Source organism: Ovis canadensis, chromosome 25 (assembly GCF_042477335.2).
Source record: "Ovis canadensis isolate MfBH-ARS-UI-01 breed Bighorn chromosome 25, ARS-UI_OviCan_v2, whole genome shotgun sequence".
Taxonomy (NCBI): domain Eukaryota; kingdom Metazoa; phylum Chordata; class Mammalia; order Artiodactyla; family Bovidae; genus Ovis; species Ovis canadensis.
Window position 1 is genome coordinate 91,465 of NC_091269.1, and position 20,697 is coordinate 112,161.

Here is a 20,697-nt window from a genome sequence, read left to right on the forward strand (position 1 = left end):
GCTTGGCCGCCCAGGATCAGCGCCGCACGGAGTGCCCCCAGGCTCCCAGGGCCCCTGGCTGGGGTCTGCAGCCCCGCACACCCGGAGGCTGACTCCCTGGGCGCCCAGCAGCTGCCTCACACACGTAGCTTCCCTAGCGCTCTCCTCCCCAGCAGAGACGTGTGCAGCTGGTTGGGGCCTGCCCCTGCGTGCCTGGGCTCCCGCCCACAGCCCCAGCTCAGGGCAAGCAGCCCCTGAGCCAAGACCTGCAGGAGGCGCAGAGCGCCCCCACCTGGAAGCCGAGTGAACAGCTGGCGGGGAGGCGAGCCTCCTCGAGGGAAGAAGAGGCAGCCCAGCCTCGTTTGGCTCAAGCCCTACTTGGCTGGAGCCGAGTTCGCCTCCAGGACGGCAGAGCTCCAGCTCTTCTCAGAGGCCCGTTCTGGCAGAGTTGCTGGCGCGAGGCTGCTCTGCCCTGGGCGAGCCTTGCCCAGACTTGCCTCGCTGCTAGGCTTCCTGCCCAGGAAGGAGCAGGCTGCGCGAGGCTGGAAGACGCCACTGGCGCCTTCCTGGCCTCAGCTCCGCTGCTGCCTTGCCTTTGCACCTAGGCCCCAGGCGTCCTTGGGGAGGGCTTAGGGTCCGGTGGCTTGCACACTGCCAAGGGCTCCAGCAGGAAGCGCTCTGTGCGAGGGAAGGGAAGGGCCAGTGCAGGGCTCCTCCAGCGGTTGCTTGGCCCCCCAGGCTCAGCGCCGCACGGAGTGCACCAGGCTCCCAGGGCCCCTGGCTGGGGTCTGCAGCGCCGCACACCCGGAGGCTGACTCCCTGGGCGCCCAGCAGCTGCCTCACACACGTAGCTTCCCTAGCGCTCTCCTCCCCAGCAGAGACGTGTGCAGCTGGTTGGGGCCTGCCCCTGCGTGCCTTGGCTCCTGCGCACAGCCCCAGCTCAGGGCAGGCAGCCCCTGAACCAAGACCTGCAGGAGGCGCAGAGGGCCCCCACCTGGAAGCCGAGTGAACAGCTGGCGGGGAGGCGAGCCTTCTCGAGGGAAGAAGAGGCAGCCCAGCCTCGTTTGGCTCAAGCCCTACTTGGCTGGAGCCGAGTGTGCCTCCAGGACGGCAGAGCTCCAGCTCTGCTCAGAGGCCTGATCTGGCATAGTTGCTGGCGCGAAGGTGCTCTGCCCTGGGCGAGCCTTGCCCAGACTTGCCTCGCTGCTAGGCTTCCTGCCCAGGAAGGAGCAGGCTGCGTGAGGCTGGGAGACGCCACTGGCGCCTTCCTGGCCTCAGCTCCGCTCCTGCCTTGCCTTTGCACCTAGGCCCCAGGCGTCCTTGGGCAGGGCTTAGGGGCCGGTGGCTTGCACACTGCCAAGGGCTCCAGCAGGAAGAGCTCTGTGCGAGGAGAGGGAAGGGCCAGTGCATGGCTCCTCCAGCGGTTGCTTGGCCGCCCAGGATCAGCGCCGCACGGAGTGCCCCAGGCTCCCAGGGCCCCTGGCTGGGGTCTGCAGCCCCGCACACCCGGAGGCTGACTCCCTGGGCGCCCAGCAGCTGCCTCACACACGTAGCTTCCCTAGCGCTCTCCTCCCCAGCAGAGACGTGTGCAGCTGGTTGGGTCCTGCCCCTGCGTGCCTGGGCTCCCGCCCACAGCCCCAGCTCAGGGCAAGCAGCCCCTGAGCCAAGACCTGCAGGAGGCGCAGAGCGCCCCCACCTGGAAGCCGAGTGAACAGCTGGCGGGGAGGCGAGCCTCCTCGAGGGAAGAAGAGGCAGCCCAGCCTCGTTTGGCTCAAGCCCTACTTGGCTGGAGCCGAGTGCGCCTCCAGGACGGCAGAGCTCCAGCTATGCTCAGAGGCCAGTTCTGGCAGAGTTGCTGGCGCGAGGCTGCTCTGCCCAGGGCGAGCCTTGCCCAGACTTGCCTCGCTGCTAGGCTTCCTGCCCAGGAAGGAGCAGGCTGCGCGAGGCTGGGAGACGCCACTGGCACCTTCCTGGCCTCAGCTCCGCTCCTGCCTTGCCTTTGCACCTAGGCCCCAGGCGTCCTTGGGGAGGGCTTAGGGGCCGGTGGCTTGCACACTGCCAAGGGCTGCAGCAGGAAGAGCTCTGTGCGAGGGAAGGAAAGGTCTAGTGCAGGGCTCCTCCAGAGGTTGCTTGGCCGCCCAGACTCAGCACCGCGCGGAGTGCACCAGGCTCCCAGGGCCCCTGGCTGGGGTCTGCAGCCCCGCACACCCGGAGGCTGACTCCCTGGGCGCCCAGCAGCTGCCTCACACACGTAGATTCCCTAGCGCTCTCCTCCCCAGCAGAGACGTGTGCAGCTGGTTGGGGCCTGCCCCTGCGTGCCTGGGCTCCTGCGCACAGCCCCAGCTCAGGGCAAGCAGCCCCTGAGCCAAGACCTGCAGGAGGCGCAGAGCGCCCCCACCTGGAGGCCGAGTGAACAGCTGGCGGGGAGGCGAGCCTCCTCGAGGGAAGAAGAGGCAGCCCAGCCTCGTTTGGCTCAAGCCCTACTTGGCTGGAGCCGAGTGCGCCTCCAGGACGGCAGAGCTCCAGCTCTGCTCAGAGGCCTGATCTGGCATAGTTGCTCGCACGAAGCTGCTATGCCCTGGGCGAGCCTTGCCCAGACTTGCCTCGCTGCTAGGCTTCCTGACCAGGAAGGAGCAGGCTGCGCGAGGCTGGGAGACGCCACTGGCGCCTTCCTGGCCTCAGCTCCGCTCCTGCCTTGCCTTTGCACCTAGGCCCCAGGCGTCCTTGGGGATGGCTTAGGGGCCAGTGACTTGCACTCTGCCAAGGGCTCCAGCAGGAAGAGCTCTGTGCGAGGGAAGGGAAGGGCTAGTGCAGGGCTCCTCCAGCGGTTGCTTGGCCGCCCAGACTTAGCTCGGCACGGAGTGCACCAGGCTCCCAGGGCCCTGGCTGGGGTCTGCAGCCCCGCACACCCGGAGGCTGACTCCCTGGGCGCCCAGCAGCTGCCTCACACACGTAGCTTCCCTAGCGCTCTCCTCCCCATCAGAGACGTTTGCAGCTGGTTAGGGCCTGCCCCTGCTTGCCTGGGCTCCCGCGCACAGCCCCAGCTCAGGGCAAGCAGCCCCTGAGCCAAGACCTGCAGGAGTCGAAGAGCGCCCCCACCTGGAAGCTGAGTGAACAGCTGGCGGAGAGGCGAGCCTCCTCGAGGGAAGAAGAGGAAGCCCAGCCTCGTTTGGCTCAAGCCCTACTTGGCTGGAGCCGTGTGCGCCTCCAGGACGGCAGAGCTCCAGCTCTGCTCAGAGGCCCGATATGGCAGAGTTGCTGGCGGGAGGCTGCTCTGCCCTGGGCGAGCCTTGCCCAGACTGGCCTCGCTGCTAGGCTTCCTGCCCAGGAAGGAGCAGGCTGCGCGAGGCTGGGAGACGCCACTGGCGCCTTCCTGGCCTCAGCTCCGCTCCTGCCTTGCCTTTGCACCTAGGCCCCAGGCGTCCTTGGGGAGGGCTTAGGGGCCGGTGGCTTGCACACTGCCAAGGGCTCCAGCAAGAAGAGCTCTGTGCGAGGGAAGGGAAGGGCCAGTGCATGGCTCCTCCAGCGGTTGCTTGGCCGCCCAGGATCAGCGCCGCACGGAGTGCCCCAGGCTCCCAGGGCCCCTGGCTGGGGTCTGCAGCCCCGCACACCCGGAGGCTGACTCCCTGGGCGCCCAGCAGCTGCCTCACACACGTAGCTTCCCTAGCGCTCTCCTCCCCAGCAGAGACGTGTGCAGCTGGTTGGGGCCTGCCCCTGCGTGCCTGGGCTCCCGCCCACAGCCCCAGCTCAGGGCAAGCAGCCCCTGAGCCAAGACCTGCAGGAGGCGCAGAGGGCCCCCACCTGGAAGCCGAGTGAACAGCTGGCGGGGAGGCGAGCCTTCTCGAGGGAAGAAGAGGCAGCCCAGCCTCGTTTGGCTCAAGCCCTACTTGGCTGGAGCCGAGTGTGCCTCCAGGACGGCAGAGCTCCAGCTCTGCTCAGAGGCCTGATCTGGCATAGTTGCTGGCGCGAAGCTGCTATGCCCTGGGCGAGCCTTGCCCAGACTTGCCTCGCTGCTAGGCTTCCTGCCCAGGAAGGAGCAGGCTGCGAGAGGCTGGGAGACGCCACTGGCGCCTTCCTGGCCTCAGCTCCGCTCCTGCCTTGCCTTTGCACGTAGGCCCCAGGCGTCCTTGGGGAGGGCTTAGGGGCCGGTGGCTTGCACACTGCCAAGGGCTCCAGCAGGAAGAGCTCTGTGCGAGGGAAGGGAAGAGCTAGTGCAGGGCTCCTCCAGCGGTGGCTTGGCCGCCCAGACTTAGCTCGGCACGGAGTGCACCAGGCTCCCAGGGCCCTGGCTGGGGTCTGCAGCCCCGCACACCCGGAGGCTGACTCCCTGGGCGCCCAGCAGCTTCCTCACACACGTAGCTTCCCTTGCGCTCTCCTCCCCAGCAGAGACGTGTGCAGCTGGTTGGGGCCTGCCCCTGCGTGCCTGAGCTCCCGCGCACAGCCCCAGCTCAGGGCAAGCAGCCCCTGAGCCAAGACCTGCAGGAGGCGCAGAGCGCCCCCACCTGGAAGCCGAGTGAACAGCTGGCGGGGAGGCGAGCCTCCTCGAGGGAAGAAGAGGCAGCCCAGCCTCGTTTGGCTCAAGCCCCACTTGGCTGCAATGAGTGCACCTCCAGGACGGCAGAGCTCCAGCTCTGCTCAGAGGCCCGTTCTGGCAGAGTTGCTGGCGCGAGGCTGCTCTGCCCTGGGCGAGCCTTGCCCAGACTTTCCTCGCTGCTAGGCTTCCTGCCCAGGAAGGAGCAGGCTGCGCGAGGCTGGAAGACGCCACTGGCGCCTTCCTGGCCTCAGCTCCGCTCCTGCCTTGCCTTTGCACCTAGGCCCCAGGCGTCCTTGGGGAGGGCTTAGGGGCCGGTGGCTTGCACACTGCCAAGGGCTCCAGCAGGAAGCGCTCTGTGCGAGGGAAGGGAAGGGCCAGTGCAGGGCTCCTCCAGCGGTTGCTTGGCCGCCCAGGCTCAGCGCCGCACGGAGTGCACCAGGCTCCCAGGGCCCCTGGCTGGGGTCTGCAGCCCCGCACACCCGGAGGCTGACTCCCTGGGCGCCCAGCAGCTTCCTCACACACGTAGCTTCCCTTGCGCTCTCCTCCCCAGCAGAGACGTGTGCAGCTGGTTGGGGCCTGCCCCTGCGTGCCTGAGCTCCCGCGCACAGCCCCAGCTCAGGGCAAGCAGCCCCTGAGCCAAGACCTGCAGGAGGCGCAGAGCGCCCCCACCTGGAAGCCGAGTGAACAGCTGGCGGGGAGGCGAGCCTCCTCGAGGGAAGAAGAGGCAGCCCAGCCTCGTTTGGCTCAAGCCCCACTTGGCTGCAATGAGTGCACCTCCAGGACGGCAGAGCTCCAGCTCTGCTCAGAGGCCCGTTCTGGCAGAGTTGCTGGCGCGAGGCTGCTCTGCCCTGGGCGAGCCTTGCCCAGACTTTCCTCGCTGCTAGGCTTCCTGCCCAGGAAGGAGCAGGCTGCGCGAGGCTGGAAGACGCCACTGGCGCCTTCCTGGCCTCAGCTCCGCTCCTGCCTTGCCTTTGCACCTAGGCCCCAGGCGTCCTTGGGGAGGGCTTAGGGGCCGGTGGCTTGCACACTGCCAAGGGCTCCAGCAGGAAGCGCTCTGTGCGAGGGAAGGGAAGGGCCAGTGCAGGGCTCCTCCAGCGGTTGCTTGGCCGCCCAGGCTCAGCGCCGCACGGAGTGCACCAGGCTCCCAGGGCCCCTGGCTGGGGTCTGCAGCCCCGCACACCCGGAGGCTGACTCCCTGGGCGCCCAGCAGCTGCCTCACACACGTAGCTTCCCTAGCGCTCTCCTCCCCAGCAGAGACGTGTGCAGCTGGTTGGGGCCTGCCCCTGCGTGCCTGGGATCCCGTGCACAGCCCCAGCTCAGGGCAAGCAGCCCCTGAGCCAAGACCTGCAGGAGGCGCAGAGCGCCCCCACCTGGAAGCCGAGTGAACAGCTGGCGGGGAGGCGAGCCTCCTCGAGGGAAGAAGAGGCAGCCCAGCCTCGTTTGGCTCAAGCCCTATTTGGCTGGAGCCGAGTGCGCCTCCAGGACGCAGAGCTCAAGCTCTGCTCAGAGGCCTGATCTGGCATAGTTGCTGGCGCGAAGCTGCTCTGCCCTGGGCGAGCCTTGCCGAGACTTGCCTCGCTGCTAGGCTTCCTGCCCAGGAAGGAGCAGGCTGCGTGAGGCTGGGAGACGCCACTGGCGCCTTCCTGGCCTCAGCTCCGCTCCTGCCTTGCCTTTGAACCTAGGCCCAAGGCGTCCTTGCGGAGGGCTTAGGGGCCGGTGGCTGGCACACTGCCAAGGGCTCCAGCAGGAAGAGCTCTGTGCGAGGGAAGGGAAGGGCCAGTGCAGGGCTCCTCCAGCGGTTGCTTGGCCGCCCAGACTTAGCTCGGCACGGAGTGCACCAGGCTCCCATGGCCCCTGGCTGGGGTCTGCAGCCCCGCACACCCGGAGGCTGACTCCCTGGGCGCCCAGCAGCTGCCTCACACACGTAGATTCCCTAGCGCTCTCCTCCCCAGCAGAGACGTTTGCAGCTGGTTAGGGCCTGCCCCTGCTTGCCTGGGCTCCCGCGCACAGCCCCAGCTCAGGGCAAGCATCCCCTGAGCCAAGACCTGCAGGAGTCGAAGAGCGCCCCCACCTGGAAGCTGAGTGAACAGCTGGCGGAGAGGCGAGCCTCCTCGAGGGAAGAAGAGGAATCCCAGCCTCGTTTGGCTCAAGCCCTACTTGGCTGGAGCCTAGTGCGCCTCCAGGACGGCAGAGCTTCAGCTCTGCTCAGAGGCCCGATCTGGCAGAGTTGCTGGCGGGAGGCTGCTCTGCCATGGGCGAGCCTTGCCCAGACTTGCCTCGCTGCTAGACTTCCTGCCCAGGAAGGAGCAGGCTGCGCGAGGATGGGAGACGCCACTGGCGCCTTCCTGGCCTCAGCTCCGCTCCTGCCTTGCCTTTGCACCTAGGCCCCAGGCGTCCTTGGGGAGGGCTTAGGGGCCGGTGGCTTGCACACTGCCAAGGGCTCCAGCAGGAAGAGCTCTGTGCGAGGGAAGGGAAGGGCCAGTGCAGGGCTCCTCCAGCGGTTGCTTGGCCGCCCAGGCTCATCGCCGCACGGAGTGCACCAGGCTCCCAGGGCCCCTGGCTGGGGTCTGCAGCCCCGCACACCCGGAGGCTGACTCCCTGGGCGCCCAGCAGCTGCCTCACACACGTAGCTTCCCTAGCGCTCTCCTCCCCAGCAGAGACGTGTGCAGCTGGTTGGGGCCTGCCCCTGCGTGCCTGGGCTCCCGCCCACAGCCCCAGCTCAGGGCAAGCAGCCCCTGAGCCAAGACCTGCAGGAGGCGCAGAGCGCCCCCACCTGGAAGCCGAGTGAACAGCTGGCGGGGAGGCGAGCCTCCTCGAGGGAAGAAGAGGCAGCCCAGCCTCGTTTGGCTCAAGCCCTACTTGGCTGGAGCCGAGTGCGCCTCCAGGACGGCAGAGCTCCAGCTCTGCTCAGAGGCCCGTTCTGGCAGAGTTGCTGGCGCGAGGCTGCTCTGCCCTGGGCGAGCCTTGCCCAGACTTGCCTCGCTGCTAGGCTTCCTGCCCAGGAAGGAGCAGGCTGCGCGAGGCTGGAAGACGCCACTGGCGCCTTCCTGGCCTCAGCTCCGCTTCTGCCTTGCCTTTGCACCTAGGCCCCAGGCGTCCTTGGGGAGGGCTTAGGGGCCGGTGGCTTGCACACTACCAAGGGCTCCAGCAGGAAGAGCTCTGTGCGAGGGAAGGGAAGGGCCAGTGCAGGGCTCCTCCAGCGGTTGCTTGGCCGCCCAGGCTCAGCGCCGCACGGAGTGCACCAGGCTCCCAGGGCCCCTGGCTGGGGTCTGTAGCCCCGCACACCCGGAGGCTGACTCCCTGGGCGCCCAGCAGCTGCCTCACACACGTAGCTTCCCTAGCGCTCTCCTCCCCAGCAGAGACGTGTGCAGCTGGTTGGGGCCTGCCCCTGCGTGCCTGGGATCCCGCGCACAGCCCCAGCTCAGGGCAAGCAGCCCCTGAGCCAAGACCTGCACGAGGCGAAGAGCGCCCCCACCTGGAAGCCGAGTGAACAGCTGGCGGGGAGGCGAGCCTCCTCGAGGGAAGAAGAGGAAGCCCAGCCTCGTTTGGCTCAAGCCCTACTTGGCTGGAGCCGAGTGCGCCTCCAGGACGGCAGAGCTCCAGCTCTGCTCAGAGGCCCGTTCTGGCAGAGTTGCTGGCGCGAGGCTGCTCTGCCCTGGGCGAGCCTTGCCCAGACTTTCCTCGCTGCTAGGCTTCCTGCCCAGGAAGGAGCAGGCTGCGCGAGGCTGGAAGACGCCACTGGCGCCTTCCTGGCCTCAGCTCCGCTGCTGCCTTGCCTTTGCACCTAGGCCCCAGGCGTCCTTGGGGAGGGCTTAGGGGCCGGTGGCTTGCACACTGCCAAGGTCTCCAGCAGGAAGCGCTCTGTGCGAGGGAAGGGAAGGGCCAGTGCAGGGCTCCTCCAGCGGTTGCTTGGCCGCCCAGGCTCAGCGCCGCACGGAGTGCACCAGGCTCCCAGGGCCCCTGGCTGGGGTCTGCAGCCCCGCACACCCGGAGGCTGACTCCCTGGGCGCCCAGCAGCTGCCTCACACACGTAGCTTCCCTAGCGCTCTCCTCCCCAGCAGAGACGTGTGCAGCTGGTTGGGGCCTGCCCCTGCGTGCCTGTGCTCCCGCCCACAGCCCCAGCTCAGAGCAAGCAGCCCCTGAGCCAAGACCTGCAGGAGGCGCAGAGCGCCCCCACCTGGAAGCCGAGTGAACAGCTGGCGGGGAGGAGAGCCTCCTCGAGGGAAGAAGAGGCAGCCCAGCCTCGTTTGGCTCAAGCCCTACTTGGCTGGAGCCGAGTGCGCCTCCAGGACGGCAGAGCTCCTGCTCTGCTCAGAGGCCCGTTCTGGCAGAGTTGCTGGCGCGAGGCTGCTCTGCCCTGGGCGAGCCTTGCCCAGACTTGCCTCGCTGCTAGTCTTCCTGCCCAGGAAGGAGCAGGCTGCGCGAGGCTGGGAGACGCCACTGGCGCCTTCCTGGCCTCAGCTCCGCTCCTGCCTTGCCTTTGCACCTAGGCCCCAGGCGTCCTTGGGGAGGGCTTAGGGGCCGGTGGCTTGCACACTGCCAAGGGCTCCAGCAGGAAGAGCTCTGTGCGAGGGAAGGAAAGGGCTAGTGCAGGGCTCCTCCAGAGGTTGCTTGGCCGCCCAGACTCAGCGCCGCGCGGAGTACACCAGGCTCCTAGGGCCCCTGGCTGGTGTCTGCAGCCCCGCACACCCGGAGGCTGACTCCCTGGGCGCCCAGCAGCTGCCTCACACACGTAGCTTCCCTAGCGCTCTCCTCCCCAGCAGAGACGTGTGCAGCTGGTTGGGGCCTGCCCCTGCGTGCCTGGGCTCCTGCGCACAGCCCCAGCTCAGGGCAGGCAGCCCCTGAGCCAAGACCTGCAGGAGGCGCAGAGCGCCCCCACCTGGAAGCCGAGTGAACAGCTGGCGGGGAGGCGAGCCTCCTCGAGGGAAGAAGAGGCAGCCCAGCCTCGTTTGGCTCAAGCCCTATTTGGCTGGAGCCGAGTGCGCCTCCAGGACGGCAGAGCTCAAGCTCTGCTCAGAGGCCTGATCTGGCATAGTTGCTGGCGCGAAGCTGCTCTGCCCTGGGCGAGCCTTGCCCAGACTTGCCTCGCTGCTAGGCTTCCTGCCCAGGAAGGAGCAGGCTGCGAGAGGCTGGGAGACGCCACTGGCGCCTTCCTGGCCTCAGCTCCGCTCCTGCCTTGCCTTTGCACGTAGGCCCCAGGCGTCCTTGGGGAGGGCTTAGGGGCCGGTGGCTTGCACACTGCCAAGGGCTCCAGCAGGAAGAGCTCTGTGCGAGGGAAGGGAAGAGCTAGTGCAGGGCTCCTCCAGCGGTGGCTTGGCCGCCCAGACTTAGCTCGGCACGGAGTGCACCAGGCTCCCAGGGCCCTGGCTGGGGTCTGCAGCCCCGCACACCCGGAGGCTGACTCCCTGGGCGCCCAGCAGCTTCCTCACACACGTAGCTTCCCTTGCGCTCTCCTCCCCAACAGAGACGTGTGCAGCTGGTTGGGGCCTGCCCCTGCGTGCCTGAGCTCCCGCGCACAGCCCCAGCTCAGGGCAAGCAGCCCCTGAGCCAAGACCTGCAGGAGGCGCAGAGCGCCCCCACCTGGAAGCCGAGTGAACAGCTGGCGGGGAGGCGAGCCTCCTCGAGGGAAGAAGAGGCAGCCCAGCCTCGTTTGGCTCAAGCCCCACTTGGCTGCAATGAGTGCACCTCCAGGACGGCAGAGCTCCAGCTCTGCTCAGAGGCCCGTTCTGGCAGAGTTGCTGGCGCGAGGCTGCTCTGCCCTGTGCGAGCCTTGCCCAGACTTTCCTCGCTGCTAGGCTTCCTGCCCAGGAAGGAGCAGGCTGCGCGAGGCTGGAAGACGCCACTGGCGCCTTCCTGGCCTCAGCTCCGCTCCTGCCTTGCCTTTGCACCTAGGCCCCAGGCGTCCTTGGGGAGGGCTTAGGGGCCGGTGGCTTGCACACTGCCAAGGGCTCCAGCAGGAAGCGCTCTGTGCGAGGGAAGGGAAGGGCCAGTGCAGGGCTCCTCCAGCGGTTGCTTGGCCGCCCAGGCTCAGCGCCGCACGGAGTGCACCAGGCTCCCAGGGCCCCTGGCTGGGGTCTGCAGCCCCGCACACCCGGAGGCTGACTCCCTTTGCGCCAGGCAGCTGCCTCACACACGTAGCTTCCCTAGCGCTCTCCTCCCCAGCAGAGACGTGTGCAGCTGGTTGGGGCCTGCCCCTGCGTGCCTGTGCTCCCGCCCACAGCCCCAGCTCAGAGCAAGCAGCCCCTGAGCCAAGACCTGCAGGAGGCGCAGAGCGCCCCCACCTGGAAGCCGAGTGAACAGCTGGCGGGGAGGCGAGCCTCCTCGAGGGAAGAAGAGGCAGCCCAGCCTCGTTTGGCTCAAGCCCTATTTGGCTGGAGCCGAGTGCGCCTCCAGGACGGCAGAGCTCAAGCTCTGCTCAGAGGCCTGATCTGGCATAGTTGCTGGCGCGAAGGTGCTCTGCCCTGGGCGAGCCTTGCCCAGACTTGCCTCGCTGCTAGGCTTCCTGCCCAGGAAGGAGCAGGCTGCGTGAGGCTGGGAGACGCCACTGGCGCCTTCCTGGCCTCAGCTCCGCTCCTGCCTTGCCTTTGCACCTAGGCCCCAGGCGTCCTTGGGCAGGGCTTAGGGGCCGGTGGCTTGCACACTGCCAAGGGCTCCAGCAGGAAGAGCTCTGTGCGAGGAGAGGGAAGGGCCAGTGCATGGCTCCTCCAGCGGTTGCTTGGCCGCCCAGGATCAGCGCCGCACGGAGTGCCCCAGGCTCCCAGGGCCCCTGGCTGGGGTCTGCAGCCCCGCACACCCGGAGGCTGACTCCCTGGGCGCCCAGCAGCTGCCTCACACACGTAGCTTCCCTAGCGCTCTCCTCCCCAGCAGAGACGTGTGCAGCTGGTTGGGTCCTGCCCCTGCGTGCCTGGGCTCCCGCCCACAGCCCCAGCTCAGGGCAAGCAGCCCCTGAGCCAAGACCTGCAGGAGGCGCAGAGCGCCCCCACCTGGAAGCCGAGTGAACAGCTGGCGGGGAGGCGAGCCTCCTCGAGGGAAGAAGAGGCAGCCCAGCCTCGTTTGGCTCAAGCCCTACTTGGCTGGAGCCGAGTGCGCCTCCAGGACGGCAGAGCTCCAGCTCTGCTCAGAGGCCAGTTCTGGCAGAGTTGCTGGCGCGAGGCTGCTCTGCCCAGGGCGAGCCTTGCCCAGACTTGCCTCGCTGCTAGGCTTCCTGCCCAGGAAGGAGCAGGCTGCGCGAGGCTGGAAGACGCCACTGGCACCTTCCTGGCCTCAGCTCCGCTCCTGCCTTGCCTTTGGACCTAGGCCCCAGGCGTCCTTGGGGAGGGCTTAGGGGCCGGTGGCTTGCACACTGCCAAGGGCTGCAGCAGGAAGAGCTCTGTGCGAGGGAAGGAAAGGTCTAGTGCAGGGCTCCTCCAGAGGTTGCTTGGCCGCCCAGACTCAGCACCGCGCGGAGTGCACCAGGCTCCCAGGGCCCCTGGCTGGGGTCTGCAGCCCCGCACACCCGGAGGCTGACTCCCTGGGCGCCCAGCAGCTGCCTCACACACGTAGCTTCCCTAGCGCTCTCCTCCCCAGCAGAGACGTGTGCAGCTGGTTGGGGCCTGCCCCTGCGTGCCTGGGCTCCTGCGCACAGCCCCAGCTCAGGGCAAGCAGCCCCTGAGCCAAGACCTGCAGGAGGCGAAGAGCGCCCCCACCTGGAGGCCGAGTGAACAGCTGGCGGGGAGGCGAGCCTCCTCGAGGGAAGAAGAGGCAGCCCAGCCTCGTTTGGCTCAAGCCCTACTTGGCTGGAGCCGAGTGCGCCTCCAGGACGGCAGAGCTCCAGCTCTGCTCAGAGGCCTGATCTGGCATAGTTGCTCGCACGAAGCTGCTATGCCCTGGGCGAGCCTTGCCCAGACTTGCCTCGCTGCTAGGCTTCCTGCCCAGGAAGGAGCAGGCTGCGCGAGGCTGGGAGACGCCACTGGCGCCTTCCTGGCCTCAGCTCCGCTCCTGCCTTGCCTTTGCACCTAGGCCCCAGGCGTCCTTGGGGATGGCTTAGGGGCCAGTGACTTGCACTCTGCCAAGGGCTCCAGCAGGAAGAGCTCTGTGCGAGGGAAGGGAAGGGCTAGTGCAGGGCTCCTCCAGCGGTGGCTTGGCCGCCCAGACTTAGCTCGGCACGGAGTGCACCAGGCTCCCAGGGCCCTGGCTGGGGTCTGCAGCCCCGCACACCCGGAGGCTGACTCCTTGGGCGCCCAGCAGCTTCCTCACACACGTAGCTTCCCTAGCGCTCTCCTCCCCAGCAGAGACGTGTGCAGCTGGTTGGGGCCTGCCCCTGCGTGCCTGGGCTCCCGCGCACAGCCCCAGCTCAGGGCAAGCAGCCCCTGAGCCAAGACCTGCAGGAGGCGAAGAGCGCCCCCACCTGGAAGCCGAGTGAACAGCTGGCGGGGAGGCGAGCCTCCTCGAGGGAAGAAGAGGCAGCCCAGCCTCGTTTGGCTCAAGCCCTACTTGGCTGGAGCCGAGTGCGCCTCCAGGATGGCAGATCTCCAGCTCTGCTCAGAGGCCCGTTCTGGCAGAGTTGCTGGCGCGAGGCTGCTCTGCCCTGGGCGAGCCTTGCCCAGACTTGCCTCGCTGCTAGGCTTCCTGCCCAGGAAGGAGCAGGCTGCGCGAGGCTGGGAGACGCCACTGGCACCTTCCTGGCCTCAGCTCCGCTCCTGCCTTGCCTTTGCACCTAGGCCCCAGGCGTCCTTGGGCAGGGCTTAGGGGCCGGTGGCTTGCACACTGCCAAGGGCTCCAGCAGGAAGAGCTCTGTGCGAGGAGAGGGAAGGGCCAGTGCATGGCTCCTCCAGCGGTTGCTTGGCCGCCCAGGATCAGCGCCGCACGGAGTGCCCCAGGCTCCCAGGGCCCCTGGCTGGGGTCTGCAGCCCCGCACACCCGGAGGCTGACTCCCTGGGCGCCCAGCAGCTGCCTCACACACGTAGCTTCCCTAGCGCTCTCCTCTCCAGCAGAGACGTGTGCAGCTGGTTGGGGCCTGCCCCTGCGTGCCTGGGCTCCCGCCCACAGCCCCACCTCAGGGCAAGCAGCCCCTGAGCCAAGACCTGCAGGAGGCGCAGAGCGCCCCACCTGGAAGCCGAGTGAACAGCTGGCGGGGAGGCGAGCCTCCTCGAGGGAAGAAGAGGCAGCCCAGCCTCGTTTGGCTCAAGCCCTTCTTGGCTGGAGCCGAGTGCGCCTCCAGGACGGCAGAGCTCCAGCTCTGCTCAGAGGCCAGTTCTGGCAGAGTTGCTGGCGCGAGGCTGCTCTGCCCAGGGCGAGCCTTGCCCAGACTTGCCTCGCTGCTAGGCTTCCTGCCCAGGAAGGAGCAGGCTGCGCGAGGCTGGGAGACGCCACTGGCGCCTTCCTGGCCTCAGCTCCGCTCCTGCCTTGCCTTTGCACCTAGGCCCCAGGCGTCCTTGGGGAGGGCTTAGGGGCCGGTGGCTTGCACACTGCCAAGGGCTGCAGCAGGAAGAGCTCTGTGCGAGGGAAGGAAAGGTCTAGTGCAGGGCTCCTCCAGAGGTTGCTTGGCCGCCCAGACTCAGCACCGCGCGGAGTGCACCAGGCTCCCAGGGCCCCTGGCTGGGGTCTGCAGCCCCGCACACCCGGAGGCTGACTCCCTGGGCACCCAGCAGCTGCCTCACACACGTAGCTTCCCTAGCGCTCTCCTCCCCAGCAGAGACGTGTGCAGCTGGTTGGGGCCTGCCCCTGCGTGCCTGGGCTCCTGCGCACAGCCCCAGCTCAGGGCAAGCAGCCCCTGAGCCAAGACCTGCAGGAGGCGCAGAGCGCCCCCACCTGGAGGCCGAGTGAACAGCTGGCGGGGAGGCGAGCCTCCTCGAGGGAAGAAGAGGCAGCCCAGCCTCGTTTGGCTCAAGCCCTACTTGTCTGGAGCCGAGTGCGCCTCCAGGACGGCAGAGCTCCAGCTCTGCTCAGAGGCCTGATCTGGCATAGTTGCTCGCACGAAGCTGCTATGCCCTGGGCGAGCCTTGCCCAGACTTGCCTCGCTGCTAGGCTTCCTGCCCAGGAAGGAGCAGGCTGCGCGAGGCTGGGAGACGCCACTGGCGCCTTCCTGGCCTCAGCTCCGCTCCTGCCTTGCCTTTGCACCTAGGCCCCAGGCGTCCTTGGGGATGGCTTAGGGGCCAGTGACTTGCACTCTGCCAAGGGCTCCAGCAGGAAGAGCTCTGTGCGAGGGAAGGGAAGGGCTAGTGCAGGGCTCCTCCAGCGGTTGCTTGGCCGCCCAGACTTAGCTCGGCACGGAGTGCACCAGGCTCCCAGGGCCCTGGCTGGGGTCTGCAGCCCCGCACACCCGGAGGCTGACTCTTTGGGCGCCCAGCAGCTTCCTCACACACGTAGCTTCCCTAGCGCTCTCCTCCCCAGCAGAGACGTGTGCAGCTGGTTGGGGCCTGCCCCTGCGTGCCTGGGCTCCCGCGCACAGCCCCAGCTCAGGGCAAGCAGCCCCTGAGCCAAGACCTGCAGGAGGCGAAGAGCGCCCCCACCTGGAAGCCGAGTGAACAGCTGGCGGGGAGGCGAGCCTCCTCGAGGGAAGAAGAGGCAGCCCAGCCTCGTTTGGCTCAAGCCCTACTTGGCTGGAGCCGAGTGCGCCTCCAGGATGGCAGATCTCCAGCTCTGCTCAGAGGCCCGTTCTGGCAGAGTTGCTGGCGCGAGGCGGCTCTGCCCTGGGCGAGCCTTGCCCAGACTTGCCTCGCTGCTAGGCTTCCTGCCCAGGAAGGAGCAGGCTGCGCGAGGCTGGGAGACGCCACTGGCGCCTTCCTGGCCTCAGCTCCGCTCCTGCCTTGCCTTTGTACCTAGGCCCCAGGCGTCCTTGGGGATGGCTTAGGGGCAGGTGGCTTGCACACTGCCAAGGGCTCCAGCAGGAAGAGCTCTGTGCGAGGAAAGGGAAGGGCCAGTGCATGGCTCCTCCAGCGGTTGCTTGGCCGCCCAGGATCAGCGCCGCACGGAGTGCCCCAGGCTCCCAGGGCCCCTGGCTGGGGTCTGCAGCCCCGCACACCCGGAGGCTGACTCCCTGGGCGCCCAGCAGCTGCCTCACACACGTGGCTTCCCTAGCGCTCTCCTCCCCAGCAGAGACGTGTGCAGCTGGTTGGGGCCTGCCCCTGCGTGCCTGGGCTCCCGCCAACAGCCCCAGCTCAGGGCAAGCAGCCCCTGAGCCAAGACCTGCAGGAGGCGCAGAGCGCCCCCACCTGGAAGCCGAGTGAACAGCTGGAGGGGAGGCGAGCCTCCTCGAGGGAAGAAGAGGCAGCCCAGCCTCGTTTGGCTCAAGCCCTACTTGGCTGGAGCCGAGTGCGCCTCCTGGACGGCAGAGCTCCAGCTCTGCTCAGAGGCCCGTTCTGGCAGAGTTGCTGGCGCGAGGCTGCTCTGCCCTGGGCGAGCCTTGCCCAGACTTGCCTCGCTGCTAGGCTTCCTGCCCAGGAAGGAGCAGGCTGCGCGAGGCTGGGAGACGCCACTGGCGCCTTCCTGGCCTCAGCTCCGCTCCTGCCTTGCCTTTGGACCTAGGCCCCTGGCGTCCTTGGGGAGGGCTTAGGGGCAGGTGGCTTGCACACTGCCAAGGGCTCCAGCAGGAAGAGCTCTGTGCGAGGGAAGGAAAGGTCTAGTGCAGGGCTCCTCCCGAGGTTGCTTGGCCGCCCAGACTCAGCACCGCGCGGAGTGCACCAGGTTCCCAGGGCCCCTGGCTGGGGTCTGCAGCCCCGCACACCCGGAGGCTGACTCCCTGGGCGCCCAGCAGCTGCCTCACACACGTAGCTTCCCTAGCGCTCTCCTCCCCAGCAGAGACGTGTGCAGCTGGTTGGGGCCTGCCCCTGCGTGCCTGGGCTCCTGCGCACAGCCCCAGCTCACGGCAAGCAGCCCCTGAGCCAAGACCTGCAGGAGGCGCAGAGCGCCCCCACCTGGAAGCCGAGTGAACAGCTGGCGGGGAGGCGAGCCTCCTCGAGGGAAGAAGAGGCAGCCCAGCCTCGTTTGGCTCAAGCCCTACTTGGCTGGAGCCGAGTGCGCCTCCAGGACGGCAGAGCTCCAGCTCTGCTCAGAGGCCTGATCTGGCATAGTTGCTCGCGCGAAGCTGCTATGCCCTGGGCGAGCCTTGCCCAGACTTGCCTCGCTGCTAGGCTTCCTGCCCAGGAAGGAGCAGGCTGCGCGAGGCTGGGAGACGCCACTGGCGCCTTCCTGGCCTCAGCTCCGCTCCTGCCTTGCCTTTGCACCTAGGCCCCAGGCGTCCTTGGGGAGGGCTTAGGGGCCGGTGACTTGCACACTGCCAAGGGCTCCAGCAGGAAGAGCTCTGTGCGAGGGAAGGGAAGGGCTAGTGCAGGGCTCCTCCAGCGGTTGCTTGGCCGCCCAGACTTAGCTCGGCACGGAGTGCACCAGGCTCCCAGGGCCCTGGCTGGGGTCTGCAGCCCCGCACACCCGGAGGCTGACTCCCTGGGCGCCCAGAAGCTTCCTCACACACGTAGATTCCCTAGTGCTCTCCTCCCCAGCAGAGCCGTGTGCAGCTGGTTGGGGCCTGCCCCTGCGTGCCTGGGATCCCGCCCACAGCCCCAGCTCAGGGCAAGCAGCCCCTGAGCCAAGACCTGCAGGAGGCGCAGAGCGCCCCCACCTGGAAGCCGAGTGAACAGCTGGCGGGGAGGCGAGCCTCCTCGAGGGAAGAAGAGGCAGCCCAGCCTCGTTTGGCTCAAGCCCTACTTGGCTGGAGCCGAGTGCGCCTCCAGGACGGCAGAGCTCCAGCTCTGCTCAGAGGCCCGTTCTGGCAGAGTTGCTGGCGCGAGGCTGCTCTGCCCTGGGCGAGCCTTGCCCAGACTTGCCTCGCTGCTAGGCTTCCTGCCCAGGAAGGAGCAGGCTGCGCGAGGCTGGGAGACGCCACTGGCGCCTTCCTGGCCTCAGCTCCGCTCCTGCCTTGCCTTTGCACCTAGGCCCCAGGCGTCCTTGGGGAGGGCTTAGGGGCCGGTGGCTTGCACACTGCCAAGGGCTGCAGCAGGAAGAGCTCTGTGCGAGGGAAGGAAAGGTCTAGTGCAGGGCTCCTCCAGAGGTTGCTTGGCCGCCCAGACTCAGCACCGCGCGGAGTGCACCAGGCTCCCAGGGCCCCTGGCTGGGGTCTGCAGCCCCGCACACCCGGAGGCTGACTCCCTGGGCGCCCAGCAGCTGCCTCACACACGTAGCTTCCCTAGCGCTCTCCTCCCCAGCAGAGACGTGTGCAGCTGGTTGAGGCCTGCCCCTGCGTGCCTGGGCTCCTGCGCACAGCCCCAGCTCAGGGCAAGCAGCCCCTGAGCCAAGACCAGCAGGAGGCGCAGAGCGCCCCCACCTGGAGGCCGAGTGAACAGCTGGCGGGGACGCGAGCCTCCTCGAGGGAAGAAGAGGCAGCCCAGCCTCGTTTGGCTCAAGCACTACTTGGCTGGAGCCGAGTGCGCCTCCAGGACGGCAGAGCTCCATCTCTGCTCAGAGGCCTGATCTGGCATAGTTGCTCGCACGAAGCTGCTATGCCCTGGGCGAGCCTTGCCCAGACTTGCCTCGCTGCTAGGCTTCCTGCCCAGGAAGGAGCAGGCTGCGCGAGGCTGGGAGACGCCACTGGCGCCTTCCTGGCCTCAGCTCCGCTCCTGCCTTGCCTTTGCACCTAGGCCCCAGGCGTCCTTGGGAATGGCTTAGGGGCCAGTGACTTGCACTCTGCCAAGGGCTCCAGCAGGAAGAGCTCTGTGCGAGGGAAGGGAAGGGCTAGTGCAGGGCTCCTCCAGCGGTTGCTTGGCCGCCCAGACTTAGCTCGGCACGGAGTGCACCAGGCTCCCAGGTCCCTGGCTGGGGTCTGCAGCCCCGCACACCCGGAGGCTGACTCCTTGGGCGCCCAGCAGCTTCCTCACACACGTAGCTTCCCTAGCGCTCTCCTCCCCAGCAGAGACGTGTGCAGCTGGTTGGGGCCTGCCCCTGCGTGCCTGGGCTCCCGCGCACAGCCCCAGCTCAGGGCAAGCAGCCCCTGAGCCAAGACCTGCAGGAGGCGAAGAGCGCCCCCACCTGGAAGCCGAGTGAACAGCTGGCGGGGAGGCGAGCCTCCTCGAGGGAAGAAGAGGCAGCCCAGCCTCGTTTGGCTCAAGCCCTACTTGGCTGGAGCCGAGTGCGCCTCCAGGACGGCAGATCTCCAGCTCTGCTCAGAGGCCCGTTCTGGCAGAGTTGCTGGCGCGAGGCGGCTCTGCCCTGGGCGAGCCTTGCCCAGACTTGCCTCGCTGCTAGGCTTCCTGCCCAGGAAGGAGCAGGCTGCGCGAGGCTGGGAGACGCCACTGGCGCCTTCCTGGCCTCAGCTCCGCTCCTGCCTTGCCTTTGCACCTAGGCCCCAGGCGTCCTTGGGGATGGCTTAGGGGCAGGTGGCTTGCACACTGCCAAGGGCTCCAGCAGGAAGAGCTCTGTGCGAGGGAAGGGAAGGGCCAGTGCATGGCTCCTCCAGCGGTTGCTTGGCCGCCCAGGATCAGCGCCGCACGGAGTGCCCCAGGCTCCCAGGGCCCCTGGCTGGGGTCTGCAGCCCCGCACACCCGGAGGCTGACTCCCTGGGCGCCCAGCAGCTGCCTCACACACGTAGCTTCCCTAGCGCTCTCCTCCCCAGCAGAGACGTGTGCAGCTGGTTGAGGCCTGCCCCTGCGTGCCTGGGCTCCTGCGCACAGCCCCAGCTCAGGGCAAGCAGCCCCTGAGCCAAGACCAGCAGGAGGCGCAGAGCGCCCCCACCTGGAGGCCGAGTGAACAGCTGGCGGGGACGCGAGCCTCCTCGAGGGAAGAAGAGGCAGCCCAGCCTCGTTTGGCTCAAGCACTACTTGGCTGGAGCCGAGTGCGCCTCCAGGACGGCAGAGCTCCATCTCTGCTCAGAGGCCTGATCTGGCATAGTTGCTCGCACGAAGCTGCTATGCCCTGGGCGAGCCTTGCCCAGACTTGCCTCGCTGCTAGGCTTCCTGCCCAGGAAGGAGCAGGCTGCGCGAGGCTGGGAGACGCCACTGGCGCCTTCCTGGCCTCAGCTCCGCTCCTGCCTTGCCTTTGCACCTAGGCCCCAGGCGTCCTTGGGAATGGCTTAGGGGCCAGTGACTTGCACTCTGCCAAGGGCTCCAGCAGGAAGAGCTCTGTGCGAGGGAAGGGAAGGGCTAGTGCAGGGCTCCTCCAGCGGTTGCTTGGCCGCCCAGACTTAGCTCGGCACGGAGTGCACCAGGCTCCCAGGTCCCTGGCTGGAGTCTGCAGCCCCGCACACCCGGAGGCTGACTCCTTGGGCGCCCAGCAGCTTCCTCACACACGTAGCTTCCCTAGCGCTCTCCTCCCCAGCAGAGACGTGTGCAGCTGGTTGGGGCCTGCCCCTGCGTGCCTGGGCTCCCGCGCACAGCCCCAGCTCAGGGCAAGCAGCCCCTGAGCCAAGACCTGCAGGAGGCGAAGAGCGCCCCCACCTGGAAGCCGAGTGAACAGCTGGCGGGGAGGCGAGCCTCCTCGAGGGAAGAAGAGGCAGCCCAGCCTCGTTTGGCTCAAGCCCTACTTGGCTGGAGCCGAGTGCGCCTCCAGGACGGCAGATCTCCAGCTCTGCTCAGAGGCCCGTTCTGGCAGAGTTGCTGGCGCGAGGCGGCTCTGCCCTGGGCGAGCCTTGCCCAGACTTGCCTCGCTGCTAGGCTTCCTGCCCAGGAAGGAGCAGGCTGCGCGAGGCTGGGAGACGCCACTGGCGCCTTCCTGGCCTCAGCTCCGCTCCTGCCTTGCCTTTGCACCTAGGCCCCAGGCGTCCTTGGGGATGGCTTAGGGGCAGGTGGCTTGCACACTGCCAAGGGCTCCAGCAGGAAGAGCTCTGTGCGAGGGAAGGGAAGGGCCAGTGCATGGCTCCTCCAGCGGTTGCTTGGCCGCCCAGGATCAGCGCCGCACGGAGTGCCCCAGGCTCCCAGGGCCCCTGGCTGGGGTCTGCAGCCCCGCACACCCGGAGGCTGACTCCCTGGGCGCCCAGCAGCTGCCTCACACACGTAGCTTCCCTAGCGCTCTCCTCCCCAGCAGAGACGTGTGCAGCTGGTTGGGGCCTGCCCCTGCGTGCCTGGGCTCCTGCGCACAGCCCCAGCTCACGGCAAGCAGCCCCTGAGCCAAGACCTGCAGGAGGCGCAGAGCGCCCCCACCTGGAAGCCGAGTGAACAGCTGGCGGGGAGGCGAGCCTCCTCGAGGGAAGAAGAGGCAGCCCAGCCTCGTTTGGCTCAAGC